Raw genomic sequence first — 9,999 nt, 5'->3', positions numbered from 1 at the left:
CCCGCCCCCCGCGCCGCGCCCCCCCCCCCCCGGCGCCTGCCCCTGCTGCTGCTGCCCCCGCTGCTGCTGCTGCTGCTCCAGCCAGCATGTCATCACTGCAGCATGCAGGGTCAGTAGGAAGCAAAGTGTGTGTCAGCATATTATAAAGAGGCAGGGGGCGGGGGGAGGGGGGGGTACCGGAGGGCAGTGTGTAGGCACAGTCAGGTTGCAGGTTCATGATCAAGAGAACAGGAGTAACTGAGTCCTCCTGGTGACTGGTGGTCTGCAGTCTGCTCCTCAAGATGGGTTTGAATTATGCATCGTGTCTTTGAGGCCAGGCCTGGTTTCTGAATCTTAATAGAGCCATTAATGATGGCGATAGAGATTAATTTGAACTCTAATCTTTGCTTAAGCAAATTGGCTGATTTCACTTTAATATGTCGTAGCCTTGAATCAAGTTTGAGAGAACAAATGTTAAATGCTTTCGCTCCAAAGTGCAGCCCTCTTTGTCAGAAGACCTTGAACAAAATGGATTGAATTTAAAAAGTCAAGAACTCCTGTTGGGGAAAGTAATTTGTTTTGGAGCTTTTTGCAATCTTATTTTTCGCCCGTCTTTAACCCGCCTAACTGACCTGCCTCAGGGCAATTTATAAGAAAGTCCCGCAGCACAAACTTCTCAGAAACTCAAATGGAATCGTTCTGACTGCTGTATGTTACATGAGACGGCACGCTTTCACAGGGAACTGAAGAGTGTGGAGAACAAACCTTCACTGATTCAAGTTCAGCAGATTGTTGGTATTTTTACCAGTCAATAAAATATATATACCTTATACTATAGTATAGTATAGTGTAGTATTATATTGTAATATTGTACTGGGTAATATGATTCTATACTGAACTGTGCTGTACTGTACCATACCATAGTGTACTTTGATTTGCTATGCCTTAATACACTATGTTTGTACTATAATATACTGCATTATACTATACTATACTATACTATACTATACTATACTACATTGTGGGGCTCCCTCCATGAAGTGAAACTGCACCAGAAACCCTTACTGCTACTAACTCTAAATCCTACTCACTATTGTAATATTCTAGATTAGTTGAAGCTATTACTGGTTGACCTTTGCACTCCCTTCTCCACTTCATTATAAACTTAAGTTTCTTAAAAGGAGAAGTGGTCCCTTGGGTATTATTACATGATCTAATCTGGGCTACATTAAGAAGAACTGGGTCACACGTGTTCTACCTCCTGGACAAGTACGACAGTTTCACTGTTTTGTTAGTTTTTTTTTTGCTAATTCTGTTTGGTTTGAATTAAAGGTTTATTAGGTGTCTCAACCTCAACAATATAAAGTTGTGGTCAAAAGCCAAGAGAAAAACAAAATGGGATCTAAAACAGTCATTCCCCATGGATCTGTCCTTTTCAGGAACGGTGAAGACTTCCTTGTGTAGAGATGCAGACTTTCATGTACAAACTCAGAAATACTTCAGAGGAACAGAACGGCACCTGCAAAATATGACACGTCTCTGTGCCGTCGTGCATTTTCCCCTCAAATCTCGAACACCGAGGAACGGAGAGCTGGCTGGCGTATAAACAAGGTCGACTGCAGGGAGAGAGACTTGTTGTAATTCATCTGGAAATTGATCCTCTGCAAATGAAGCTGAGGGCAGATCGTCTGTCCACTGTGCAACTGAACAGTTTCCAGACCAAAGAGGTACGAGCCTTTCCAATAACAAGTATTGATTTAGTCCATTACTGTTATTGAAGAGTGAAGACTTACAGTTTGTTGTCCTCTGACATAAATATTACAGCCAATAATGGATATTGTCTGATTTTCTCTTTGGGGGAAAAGGCTGCGGCGGTGCCAGCGATGTGAGTGCAAATATGAGATAAGTGCACCTCTGGTTGACACAAAAGCCTTTTTCTTTCTGTCAGGGTATAAATCTGGACAACTGAGCAACCAGACAAGACACAATCTGTGGACCAATGAGACAAATATTCATTCATCCATCTAATCAGCTGCTGGTTGTCTTCTTCTTTTTTTTTCTTCTGCATCAAAAAAAATCATCCTTATTTCAAAAGAAAACAGTTTGCTGTCCAGGGAGAAAGGATTCAGCCCTCTGTAATCATATTTGTTTTTTTTTTAACTTGACTACCTCTAGTATACTTTAGGAGGAAGCATACAGAAGGGAATAGAGAGAGGTACTCTAGTACTGCGTAAGGATGTGACAGAGAGGTACGTGAGGACGGAGCAGGACAGGTATGAGCACAACAGGAGCAACATGTGTAGATAATGCAGTAATGGACGGGTGGAGGAGCAGCTTGGAGCTCCTTTGTACGTGCAGGAGTGATGGACAGGTTGACCAGGGCGGTCAGCTCTTTGAAAATGGCATTGTTGTACAGTAGTCTTTGGTGGGAGACTGTGGAGCAGTGGAGGTCTGGAGACATGGACCATGGACCAATGCCAGACAGTATCTATGACCAAAGATCAGCAAAGTCCAGACTAAGATTGAATATACACAGACACAGTTTATATATGAGTGTAAACACACACAGATGAATAAGAGTTAGAATGAAAGACAGTTTTACATTTGACCGAGGCAGAGAAACACAGATTCATTTGGTTCTGGCTGCATCTCAGATTCCCTCAGAAGACGGCAGGGAGAACAGGACTGAATTGCAGATGCACTGAACAGAACTCTGAGAGTTAAACAGCGAAGGCCTGAGGGAGCAGCTCCAGGGAGCTCATTTGAACATGTGGACACCAAGAGATCAGCAGCAGTGAAGTGAACGTCTGGGATGAAGCTGTGTGCTGTTGCCGTCACTTCACTGGGGCATAAACTGTATTGATGAAATATTTTAGAGCATAAATATTGACACATTTTTCAATGCGAGGAGTGAAAATGGATATTTCACCTGTGAGGAGGATAGGAATTAAATATTGAAGAGCGCGCACACACACACACACATGCCGCAGTGGCAATGCACTCACACACAAAGAAGGAAAGAGAGAAGGAGGTTTGGCTCAGCCTTAATATAAGCTGTGACTTTTAGAAATGTCAGGCACCTTGCCAAATAGACAAAGGGTGTCAATCACTCTGGAGCGAGCGGGCAGCCGTCCACGCACAACGGAGGACACACAATGCACCAGGGAGGCTGGACGAAGATGATGAAATGAAGGAAAATGACTCCTGGAACACTATTATGGCTTCTTAACTTCCAGAAAGTTAGCGCTGCCAAGGAGCGGGCGCTGGAGTCGCTGTCTGAAGCAGACACTTTAATGAAGCTCTGTGTGTTTCCGGGCTGAGGAGTTAGCTTCCCACTTAGTGGGCAGACTCTTCATAGGGTCAGTTTTTATGATGTTCGCAACATCAAACAGGCCACATGAAAAGATAGGAAGCAGGATATTTCCCTGTAGAGCGAAGACTAAACTGAGCTGCACTTTATGAACTCCACTTTTTGTGCTGAAAAAGCACCGGTTCCGACTGGGTTTCACCGCCACGCTGTGTTTTTAAATGCTGCTAGGCCACCGGGCCTCTTTAGGGCGGCATCAGTCACGCAGGAAGTCTGGCGTTAACCACGCTGAGTGGATTTTCATAACCTTAGGGAAGACTGGATGATGGTGTTACTTTGATTACTACAGGGTTTTGTGAGGCTAACACATCCAGATGAAATGAGTGAAATGAGTCCATGTGTTTTCAGTGTATGACTCTGTCTGTTGTTAATGACAGAATATCCAGCCCTTTGGGGAAGACTTTTACACTATACTTTAGCATACTTAACACCTATGATACTTAATGTGGTATTATAGGTGTGAGCTTGTTTTACATTATACAATTTCCACCATTAGGTTACTTTTCAAACTGCTGCCAAAAATCATATTATGAAGTGAAGCATGTTAGGTAACTTGATATGTTTTATATTGGACCACATTTACATTTACATCAGTGTTTCCTAAAGTGTGGTGCAGGGACCCCTTGGGCTGCATGAGCTGCCACTAATCAATAAATAATCATTTGTTTTAACACAATTTTAAATAAATAGCTAACGTTTTAAATACCTATACTAAATAAATGCAGCATAAATCAAGTGTAACATATATCAACTTTGCAGGATGTGGGGTGGTGATGGGACAGCCGTCTCTGGTGGACGGCTATCCTTGTAGCTAGTAGCCCTTGGGTGGACGGAGGTCAGAGACTCACAGGAACATGGACTGTTTACACTAGAGTCTGATGGTAGTCAGAATCCAATTATGACGTGAACAACCAAGAAAACAAAGAAGTTGGATCTGTGTAAAGCATCAGAATCATACTTGGACGTGTTGTCTCCACTGTCTGTGTTTTCTAGTCGTCTCTCTTTTTTTTTCTACTGACAAAATTGCAGGCTGAATAAAAAGTGCCATGTCTGCTCCGCCCTTCCTCTCTGCCAGTCTCTCCATGTAATCAGCCCTACCACATACACCTGTTCTCCAGTCCTCGCTCCCTCCTGTCTGATTACTTGATGTGTTCCACCTGTTTCCTGTGTTTCTCTGTGACTCTCCCACCATATCTCCGTTGATGTTTTAACCCTTTTAACCCTTGTATTTTAAAATCCTTGTTATTTTCTCATTGAGGGGAAGTTTGTAATTTTCACATTTTTAAAAAAGACTAAAAAGATGTGAGTCACTCCTGCACCTGTTCACCTTGAGTTTATCTTCAGGACACCATGAACATGGCTCCTCATCAAATCTATACAAATCACCGGATGCTCCGTGGTACCAATCAGGGTAAGGTCTCCCATCACGGAGATTTCTTCTTCTTCTTTTTTTTTTTTTTTACTGGTAATAATAGCCCTGTGTTCCGTCCAATCAATAGTCTGATTGAAGCAACACCTCATGTTGTCACTGGGTGGTGCTGGACATTGATTGGAAGACAAGACACAAATCAAGGCCGGTGTCAAATGTCATCTTTGATTTAAAAAAAAAAAACTTTTTACAAACATCTGTCATAACCGACTGTAACTGACTCAACATGTTACACAGTTTTCCTTTCCATGTGTATTTATGGTCAAAATGAATCCAAAAATACAAGGTGTGGACGCTGGAGTAACACTTTAACAACCAGGAGGTTTCAGAGGAAAGACACGGCACAGAATTGAAAAGATTAGAATATTCCTGGTTGATAAATGTGTATGGACAGAAGGGGAATATCTCAGCCCTTAACACACACACATGTACACACACACACACATGTACACACACACACATGTACACACACATGTACACACACACTCGTGGCAAAGAGGAAAAAAATCCTTCATATGCTCAATTACGCTCTGATCCACCCTGGTCATTATAATTCAGGTCATGTGTGAAGGAGCAGCTGTGGTGTGTGTGTGTGTGTGTGTGTGTGTACAGTCATTTTTGTTCCCAATTTAGGAATACTTCTGGCACGGTAGCTTTTTTTTTTTTTTTTTTTTTAAGCCTTAGTTAAAATTGGGGATTAGACTGTGGTGCAAACTCAGAGCAGAGTCGCCTGAACCCAAGCAGCTCAGACGTGTGTGTGTGTGTGTGTGTGTGTGTCAGTGGGTTGTACTTGTGTGTCTCTGTACATATGTAATGGTGTTTGTTTTCAGACATGATGGGGGGACATTGGTGTGACTGCAATTATTTCCTCTCTCTCTCTCTGTGTGTGTGTGTGTGTGTGTGTGTGGCAGCGCCTCCCTCTAATGAGCCCTCCTGTGCAGCATCTGTGGTCTGGGTCACCCTCACCCTTCATCTCCGTCCTCCTCCTGCCTTTTCATCACGTGTGTGTCATGTGTGTGTGTGTCGTGTGTGTGTGTGTGTGTGTCAGTGTCTCCACTCACAGCCAGAACGTAAACAGCAGACGACTATAAAGCAGCGTGCAGGAGGTTCTGTGTTCAGAGCTGTTGGCCATTACACTGTCCGTTAGACGACTGTGCAGAACGGGAGAGAAATAGAGGAAGTAAAACACACACACACACACACACACACACACACTCCAGCTCAGACTGCATGTTTATTATGTTCATTAGCATCGCCCCAGATAGACGACAGTGAAAAATATTCCAAGAGAAATTCACAATCAATTCTGCAGACTCCAACACATTGTTGTCACCGTGTTGTGGCTTCATTTCGACTTCACTGAAACTGCAGTCATGTATTAATGCACTGCTGGAGAAGACTGTACTCTTCAACTGCTCTACTCTGTTTTCTTGTCTACCTTCACTGTAGCCTTTGGTTCCATTGATTTGTTGATACTCAGTGAGGATCAGGTTGGAGGAACATTTGTCTTTAGATTTTAAGGAACTGTTTCCAACTTCCTGTAAACTACATGCTGATGTGTGCCTGGGCTGTGTCACTGTGGCGCCTCAGTGGCTCATGTCCAATAGAAAAAAACACTTCCTGATAATAATGCAGGATGTGGAACATCAGATCTTGGACCAGTCTTTTTGGGTTTGTGACCACATTCTGACATAATACATTTTTGGCAAATCTGGAGACTTTTTTAAATGAGTTTTTCATCATGTTAATTATACTGTGTTGCAAATACACAGTGTCCAGATTAATGCGCAAAGGAATGTTTTATTCTATTTTGTGTGGTGTTTTTAATCATAATTTTAAAAAGAAAAATAATTAATTGAAAAAAACATTTTCATCAGTAATTTTTAATCAGTACACATTTCAGGCGACCCTCATTTAAATTCCAGGCTACAACACGAGTGGTCCTGACCCCAAGGTTGAAAAACACTGCTGTAAAGATGGTCCTGACAGCACTGCTCCTCCTCCTCCTCCTCCTCCTTCTCCACCCATGCCTTCAGAGCACTTGGTTTTATTTGGCTGTGAAGTTGAAGATGTTTCCAGGATGGAGAAAAATAAATCAAGGACAATCCAAGGACATACTGTCGTTATGGAAGATGTAAAGATGGTTGATTTCACAGTAGAGAACGCAGTTACGTGGAGATAATCCACGACTGCTGTTGGAGGCAGATAAAAGAAGGTGGAGCAGAAAAAGGTGTCGCTCACAAATAAACTGGAAGTGAATGCATTCTTTGTTCAAGACCTGCTGGTTCTCACTGCTGCCTGGCTCCATTAAATGATGGAGCTAGATAATTCACTAAATATGCGTCTCAGAAGGGAAGGTAGGGGGCGCTGTGAACAGTATTTTAATACCTTGTTCCAATAACATAGTAGTAAAATGGTACAACATTAATGCTCTGCAAGAACAACATGGTTGTATCACGGCCCACAGTGTTAAAGGGGCTAGTGCTCGTGTCGATTCCCAGTGTGGTTCAGATGTAGTTAACATGTCTACAAAACAAGTCAGGACTGTTGAACCAGGTTTACCCCGCCCTCACACGATGAATGCTGATTGGCTCCAGCTAGTGTGCAAAGTAAGAGTTGCATTACTGCCATCTACTGGGTGTACTGTATGTTTCACTCTTTTTTATTATTATTGCCCCAAAATCATCTGGATCACCTGTTTAAGAAAGAAAACACAAACACAAAGTAGTGTGCCTGCTTATAAGTGCACCACTATAGTAACCCCCGCAGGAAGTTCATTTGAATAATTACTAATTATCATTCTGTGTTAAAAAATTTCCTTCAAAAACTCATTACGAGCCGAGCGTAAAAAAAAAGTCAAAATTTTTGTCGCCGCCCGCTGGGTGCACAGTGTGTAGTGTGTTTGTGGAACGAGAGTGGGAACACTCCGAAATATTCATAATGTGGTTACCGTTCCATGAGAGTGGGCAGAAGTGAAGGTTTCAGCCGTGTGGACAGATGTACGTACCTGAGTAAAGCTGAACAGACGGCTTTCTCATCCCCGCAGAAATAAACAAACTACACAGCCACGTGAACAAACCTTTGTACAGTCAATGAAAGTGTTACATCACCGAGCGTGGAGCCTTCGCTTCAGGTAGGACTTGACCCAGTTGCCCTGATAATAACCTGTTTCTGTCTTGTTGCCTCACTCCCCTCCTTGACAATGAAGAGGATCTGACTAAATAATCAGGGACGGTCCACGCTCTCTCAGCCCTGTACGTACTTCACTACAGTTTGAACAGTTTCATCATCCAGGCTCTGTGTTGTTTTTAGACTCAATCATTCACGTACGGCTGCTGAACAACATGCTCCAGTTTCTCTCTGAACCAGCCAGTGACAGTACGCCGCATTCAAGGACTGCGTTACAGAAGGGAGTCAACATCTTTCATGAAGCCTGCTGCTCCTTATCTACCTTCGGCTGCTTCGCTCTGAAATGAAAAACATAGATCCTCTATCTTTTTCTACTCCCTGCAAACACCGCGTGCTGTGCAAGGGAAAATCCGTGTCATTTATTGTTTGGCTGTGCAGGTGTTTTCAGGTTTAGGCCTGGGACGAAAAAATGCAAATCAGATGAAATTATAATATAAAGCCATTAGAGAGTGTTTCTAGACACTAATGCCCAGCAGAGCTGTCTGCACGTGGGAATAATTTGGCTAATTTTACAGTTTTTTAGCAGTTAGTGTCCTTAACAGCCTTTAAAAGTGTTATATTATCAACTTTTCTAATAAAACTCTCTGTTTCTCCCTCTCTCTCTCACACACACACACACAAACACACACACTTGACGGCCTCTAATGAAAAGGCCCATCTGTTTGTTTTTCCTAATTACCAAACACTTGGCCTGTCAGAACATTAGCACAGCATGAATTCACCACATTTTTGAGAAACATAACTCTATTAGAAAAACTGTGCGCCTTAAAGGTTCCCCATCCTTCAAATAGCAGAGTCAATATGGCGCCTTATCAGGCGGATTCTGAAATCTGGCTGATAAGAGAAGTCTGGCTTCATACGGACCATAAACGCTGTAATCAGACTGTAAAAACCTGTGAATTTCACCGTCATCAGAGCAGTCGCTGCACTCTGATGGTGGTTACGGGTGACTTCTTTCTGAACAGTTCTTTTTATTTTTTTAAGCACAGTTGGAGAAGTTGAAGGGCATATTTATGTAAATCTGTAACTATTTTAAAGTTGAATTTGAACTACTGCCAAACTCACTTTTAGCGTTCTTCTTACACACTAGTACGAGTTATCTTTTGGTTTGTCGTGTCGTTTTACTTCGCATTTCCTTACCGCCCCACAAGGCGGCGTTGTCTGCTATCTGTTCAGGACTTTGTCTTGTCTGACATTTAGGTTCTTTGTGCTAACCTTTTGCTATTTGTCTGTCTTTTGGCTAGTGTTTACTGATTTTTAGAAATGGTTTCTTTTCACCTTTTTTGTCTAACCTTTTATTTTGATGTCATTTTGTTTTTTAAACTGATCTTGACAGCTTTCAACTATTTAGTGCTTTTATAGCTTCTTTTCATAGTTAACGGGTCATTGTTCTTTTCATCTAAATTTTACTTGTTTCACCAGTATCTTTCCAGACTTTTATTTTCTTAACTTTTTCTATGAAAACATCTAATTCTGCATGTAAAAAACTTAAAATTGTCCAGAATCTTATGATTTGCTTTTAATGGTAATAGATTTTCAACAAAGGCCTTTGTCATGCAGTAAACTAACTGTATTACAACACAGTGCGTTTGTAGGCAACTTAATGGTAGTATAACACACAGAGCACTTGGTCTTTGGGTATTTTTAAACAATGATATCATAAAGTAGAAATAATGTGGCCTGGAACTACAATCGTCAGTCTGTCCTCACTAAATCTAACTGTTCTGATTCAGTATTTTATGTTGCTCAACGCTGCACCATGTTCATCACATCGTTTCCCTGTGTCCTCCTCCTTTCACTGCCAAACCACAGCTGACTTACTGCTGGAAACGGCTTCATTGTTATTTACATAAACATGGCATGGTATTAACCTTGTCACCAAGTCTGCAGCTGGGAGCAAATAAGCATGTCGTCCAAAATGTCAAATAATTCATCCTAGAATTTGCCCTTCATGCATCATTGTCATTCTGGAAACCAAATGTACACAAGTATGCTGTGTATATGTCTGTCTGTCTCTCTGTCTGTCTGTCTGTCT

At 42.0% G+C, this 9,999-nt stretch overlaps 1 long non-coding RNA gene across 1 annotated transcript in view; it reads left to right on the top strand.

The window, feature by feature from the left end:
- The first annotated feature begins 4,512 nt into the window (after positions 1 to 4,512).
- The window catches only part of LOC112488727 (uncharacterized), an 8,222-nt gene continuing 2,735 nt past the window's right edge, over positions 4,513 to 9,999 (top strand). Inside the window, exon 1 of the long non-coding RNA XR_003053109.1 lies at positions 4,513 to 4,757. This is a non-coding gene — a long non-coding RNA (uncharacterized LOC112488727). The remainder of the gene's footprint in view (positions 4,758 to 9,999) is intronic.

Source organism: Cynoglossus semilaevis, chromosome 20 (assembly GCF_000523025.1).
Source record: "Cynoglossus semilaevis isolate Cse_v1.0 chromosome 20, Cse_v1.0, whole genome shotgun sequence".
Taxonomy (NCBI): domain Eukaryota; kingdom Metazoa; phylum Chordata; class Actinopteri; order Pleuronectiformes; family Cynoglossidae; genus Cynoglossus; species Cynoglossus semilaevis.
This window is presented reverse-complemented; position numbering and strand designations above follow the sequence as displayed.